The following is a 6,000-nucleotide window of genomic DNA, read 5'->3' as shown; positions in this document are numbered from 1 at the left end:
GGTTCCTGCGCAGAGAAGCTCCCAGACTAAGGGAAGATTGATGACATGGACCTTCCTCCAGAGCCGATGGTGAAAGCGTTCCCCTGGAGCTGAAGCCCTGAATTTGGACTTGTAGCCTACTGGACTGTGAGAGAATAAACTTCTCTTTGCTAAATCCATCCACTTGTGGTATTCCTGTTAGAGCAGCACCAGATGACTGAGACAGTCCTCTTCTGAATCCAGCCTGAATTTCTGGCAGTTCTATGTTGATATACTGCTGCAGCCACTTTTGAATGATCTTTAGCAAAATTTTACTTGACCGAAGACCAGATGAGTTGTGGAATGACATCAAGGACATCATACATGAAGAAAGCAAGAGATCATTAAAAAGACAGGAAAGAAAGAAAAGACTGAAAGAGATGTCAGAAGAGACTCTGAAACTTGCTCTTGAATGTTGAGTAGCTAGAGAAAAAGGCAGAAATGATGAAGCAAAAGAATTGAACAGAAGATTTCAAAGGGCGGTTCGAGAAGACAAAGTAAAGTATTACAATGAAATGTGCAAAGAGCTGGAGACAGAAAACCAAAAGGGAAGAACATGCTCAGCATTTCTCAAACTGAAAGAACTGAAGAAAAACCTCAAGCCTCGAGTTGCAATAGTGAAGGATTCTGTGGGGGAAAATATCAAAGGACGCAGGAAGTATCAAAAGAAGGTGGAAGGAATACGCAGAATCAGTATACCAAAAAGAACTGGCTGACATTCAACCATTTCAAGAGGTAGCATATGTTAAGGAACCGATGGTAAAGAAAGAAGTCCAAGCTGCAACGAAGGCATTGGCGAAAAACAAGGCCCCAGGAATTGACCGAATATCAGTTGAGATGTTTCAACAAAAGGATGCAGTGCTGGAAGTGCTCACTAGTGTATGTCAAGAAATTTGGAAGACAGCTACCTGGCCAACTAACTGGAAGAGATCCATATTTATGCCTATTCCCAAGAAAGGTGATCCAACCGAATGAGGAAATTTTTCAAACAGTATCACTAATAGAACACACCAGCCATTAGAAAAATGCAAATCAAAACTACAATGAGATACCATCTGTCTTAGTCATCTAGGGCTACTACAACAGAAATACCACAAGTGGATGGCTTTAACAAAGAGAAATTTATTTCTTCACAGTAAAGTAGGCTAAAAGTACAAATTCAGGGCATCAACTCAAAGGGAAGCCTTTCTCTCTTTGTCGGCCTTCTTCTCATCAGTGTTCCCTAGGACTAGGTGCTTTTCTGTGCAGGGACCCCAGGTCCAAAGGACACACTCTGCTCCTGGCACTGCTTTCTTGGTGGTATGAGGTCCCCCTGCCTCTCTGCTCACTTCTCTCTTTCATATCTCAAGAGATTGCCTCAGGATAAAATCCAATCTTGTAGATTGAGTCCTGCCTTACTAAAACAACTGCCACCCATCCTACCTCATTAACATCATAGAGGCAGGATTTACAACATATAGGAAAATCACACAATACCAGGAATCATAGCCCCGGCCATACTGATACACACATGTTTAGGGGGGACATAATTCAATCCATAACACCATCTCACCCAGATATTACTGCCACACATCAAAAAACAGAAAATAAATGTTGGAGAGGCTGCAGAGAGATTGAAACTCTTATGCACTGCTTGTGGTAACGTAAAGTGGTACAACCAGTTTGGAAAATTATACAACGTTTCCTTAAAAAGCTAGAAATAGAAATACCATATGATCCAGCAATCCTACTCTTAGGAATATATTCTAGAGAAATAAGAGCCATCACCCAAATAAACATATGTACACCCATGTTCATTGCAGCATTATTCACAATAGCAAAAATATGGAAACAATCTAAATGCTCATCAACAGATGAATGGATAAAAAACTGGTACATATACACAATGGAATACTACTCAACAATAAAAAACAATGATGAATCTGCGAAACATCTGATGACATAGATGAATCTGGAGGGCATTATACTGACTGAAACAAGTCAATCACAAAAGGACAAATATTGTATGAGACCACTATTATAAAAACTCAAGGAAAGTTTACACACAGAAGCAATCACTGATGGTATTAGGAAGGGATTGGTGGGGAGGGAAAAACACTAATTAGATAGTAGATAAGTGGTAACTTTGGTTGAAGGGTAAGACAGTACACAATACCAGGGAAGCTGGCACAACTTGACCAAGGCAAAATCATGGAAGCTGCATACACACATCCAAATTCCCTGAGGGATGAAGTTATTGGGTTGAGTGCTGGGAACCATGGTCTCAGGGGACATCTATCTCAATTGGCATAACATAGTTTATAAAAGAAATGTTCTACATCCAACTGTGGTGAGTAGCACTTGGGGTCTTAAAAGCCTTCAAGTGGCCATCTAAATACATCTACTGGTCTCGCCCCATCTGGATCAAAGGAGAATGAAGAAACCTAAAGACACAAGGGAAAGATTAGTCCAAAGAAGTAATGGACCACAACTACCATAGCCTCCACCAGACTCGGTCCAGCACAACTAGATGGTGCTCTGCTACCACCACCAACTGCTCTAAATAGAGGGCCCTGGACAGAGTGGGAGAAAAATGTGGAACGAAATTCAAACTCACACCCACAAAAATAGACCAGACTTAGTGGCCTGACAGAGACTGTAAAAACTCTGAGCCTATGGCCCCCTGACACTCTTTTAACTCAATACTGATGTAACTCCTGAAGTTCAGCCTTCAGCCAAAGATTAGGTAGGTCTTCAAAAGAAACAATAACACATGTGAGGAATATGCTTCATAGTTCAACCGTGTATACAAGACTAAATGGGCACACTAGCCCCAAACAAACATGTGAAAGCAAAAGGGACAGGAAAACTAGACCAACGGAAATTGGGATCCTGGGTGACACATCGCGGGGTTGGCAACCAATGTCACAAAAAAATTTATGCATTAATTGTTTAATGAGAAACTAATTTGCTCTATAAACTTTCACCTAAAGTACAATTTAAAAAAAGAAAGAAAGAAAAAACGGAAAGCATAAAGATTGATATCCTAGGCATCGAGCTGAAATGGACTAGTATTGGCCATTTTGATACAGACGTTTATATGGTTTACTATGCTAGGAATGAAATATTGAAGAGGAATGGCATCACATTTGTGGTCAAAAAGAACATTTCAACATGTATCCTGAAATACAATGCTGTCAGTGATAGGATAATATCCATATGTCTACAACGAAGTCCAGTTAATATGACTATTCTTCAAATTTATGCACCAACTACTAACACCAAAGATGAAGAAATTGAAGACTTTTACCAACTTCTGCAGTCTGACATTGATCACACATGCAACCAAGAGGCACTGATAATTACTGGTGATTGGAACGTGAAAGCTGGAAACAAAGAAGTCTCAGTAGTTGAAAAATATGGCCTTGATGATAGAAATGACCCTGGAGATCGCGTGATAGAATTCTGCAAGACAATGACTTATTCATTGCAAATACCTTTTTCAACAACATAAATGGCAACTAAAAATGTGGACCTCACTGGATGGAATACACAGGAATCAAATCAACTACATCTGTGGAAAGATATGATAGAAAAACTCAATATCATCAGTCACAACAAGGCCTGGGGCCGACTGCAAAACAGACCATCAATTGCTCATATGCAAGTTCAAGTTGAAGCCGAAGAAAATTAAAACAAGTCCATGAGAGCCAAAATACGACCTTGAGTATATCCCACCTGAATTTAGAGATCCTCCCAAGAATAGATTTGATGTATTGAACACTGATGACCAAAGACCAGATGAGTTGTGGAATGACATCAAGGACATCATACATGAGAAAGTAAGAGGTCGGTAAAAAGACAGGAAAGAAAAGACCAAAATGGATGTCCGAATAGACTCTAAAACTTCCTCTTGAACATGGAGTAGCTAAAGCGAACAGAAGAAATGATAAAGTGAAAGAACTGAACACAAGATTTCAAAGGGCAGCTCGAGCAGACAAAGTCAAATATTATAAGGAAATGTGTAAAGACCTGGAATTAGAAAACCACAAGGGAAGAACACGTTTGGCATTTCTCAAGGTGAAAGAACTGAAGAAAAAATTCAAGCCTCAAATTTCAATTTTAAAGGATTCTATAGGCAAAATATTGAATGACATGAAGCATCAAAAGAAGATGGAAGGAATACACGAAAGTCACTGTACCAAAAAGAATTGGCTGGCATTCAACCATTTCAGGAGGTAGCATATTATCATGAACCGATGGTACTGAAGGAAGAAGTCCAAGCTGCACTGAAAGCATTGGTGAAAAACAAGACTCCAGGAATTGGCGGAATACCAATTGAGATGTTTCAACAAATGGACGCAGTGCTGCAGGTGCTCAATCGTCTAAGCCAACAAATTTGGAAGACAGCTACTTGGCCAGGCCAACTGACTGGAAGAGATCAGTATTTGTGCCCATTCCAAAGAAACGTGATCCAAGAGAATGCACAAATCATCGAACAATATCATTAATATTATATACAAGTAAAATTTTTCCAAAAGTAATTAAAAGACTGTTGCAGCAGTACATCAACAGGGAACTGCCAGAAAGTCACAAGCCAGATTCAGAAGAGGATGTGGAACGAAGGATATCATTGCTGATGTCAGATGGATCTTGGCTTAAAGCAAAGAATACCAGGAAGATGTTTACCTATGTTTTATTGACTATGCAAAGGCATTCGATTGCGTGGATCATAACAAATTATGGATAACATTGCAAAGAATGGCAATTCCAGAACACTTAATTGTGCTCATGTGGAATCCATGCATAGACTAAGAGGCAGTCTTTTGAACAGAACAAGAGGATACTGTATGGTTTAAAATCAGGAAAGGTGTGCTTCAGGGTTGTATCCTTCCACCATACTTGTTCAGTTTGCTGAGTATTCAGAGAAGCTGGACTATATGAAGAAGAACAGGGCATCAGGATTGGTGGAAGACTCATTAGCAACCTGTGATATGCAGATGACACAACTTTGCTTGCTGAAAGTGAAGAGGACTTAAAGCTCTTACTGATGAAGATCAGAGACTACAGCCTTCTATATGGATTATACCTCAACATAAGAAAACATAAATCCTCACATAAAACATAAATCCTGGACCAATAAGCAACATCATGATAAACGGAGAAAAGATTGAATTTGTTTTAAGGATTTCATTTTATTTGCATCCACAATCGATACCCATGGAAACAGCAGTTGAGAAATCAAATGACCTATTGCTTTGGGCAAATCTGCTGCAAAAGAGTGTTGAAAAGCAAAGTCGTCACTTGAGGACTAAGGTGCACCTGATCAAGCCTTGCTATTTTCAATTGCCTCATATGCATGTGAAAGAAGGACAGTGAATAAGGAAGACTGAAGAAGAATTGATGCCTTTGAATTATGGTGTTGGCAAAGAATATTGAATACATCATGAACTGCCAGAAGAAGAACAAGTCTGTCTTGGAAGAAGTACAGCCAGAATGCTCCTTAGAAGAGAGGATGGCGAGACTTTGTCTCACATACTTTGGACATGTTATGAGGAGGGACCAGTCCCTGGAGAAAGACATCATGCTTGCTAAAGCAGAGGGTCAGCAGAAAAAGAGGAAGTCCCTTGACGAGATGGACTGACAGTGGCTTCGACAATGGGCTCAAACATAGCAACAATTGTGAGGATGGCGCAAGACTGGGCCGAGTTTTGTATATAGGGTTGCTATGAGTTGGAACTCACTGGATGGCGTCTAACAAGAACAACAACAACTTTTACGGAAGCTGACTGTCACATTTTTCTTTCTCAGAGTGGCTGGTGGGTTCGAAGCTCCGACCTTTTGGTTAGCAGCCAAATGCTTTAAGCACTGCACCACCAGAGCTCCTTTTCTATCTGATTTACCAAAAACACATACACAAAAAAAACCCCAAAACAAAAAAACCCAAACCCACTGCCATCGAGTAGCTTCCAACTCATAGCGACCCTCTAGGACAGAGTAGAA

At 40.1% G+C, this 6,000-nt stretch overlaps 1 protein-coding gene across 1 annotated transcript in view; it reads right to left on the bottom strand.

Annotated features, from left to right (window-relative positions):
- The window catches only part of PCSK6 (proprotein convertase subtilisin/kexin type 6), a 297,468-nt gene that overhangs the window by 192,152 nt on the left and 99,316 nt on the right, over positions 1-6,000 (bottom strand). The window lies entirely within an intron of this gene.

Source organism: Trichechus manatus, unplaced genomic scaffold (genome assembly GCF_000243295.1).
Source record: "Trichechus manatus latirostris isolate Lorelei unplaced genomic scaffold, TriManLat1.0 scaffold00019, whole genome shotgun sequence".
NCBI classification, from domain to species: Eukaryota; Metazoa; Chordata; class Mammalia; order Sirenia; family Trichechidae; genus Trichechus; species Trichechus manatus.
The sequence above is the reverse complement of the archived record's forward strand: the minus strand, read 5'-3'. Positions and strand labels throughout refer to the sequence as shown.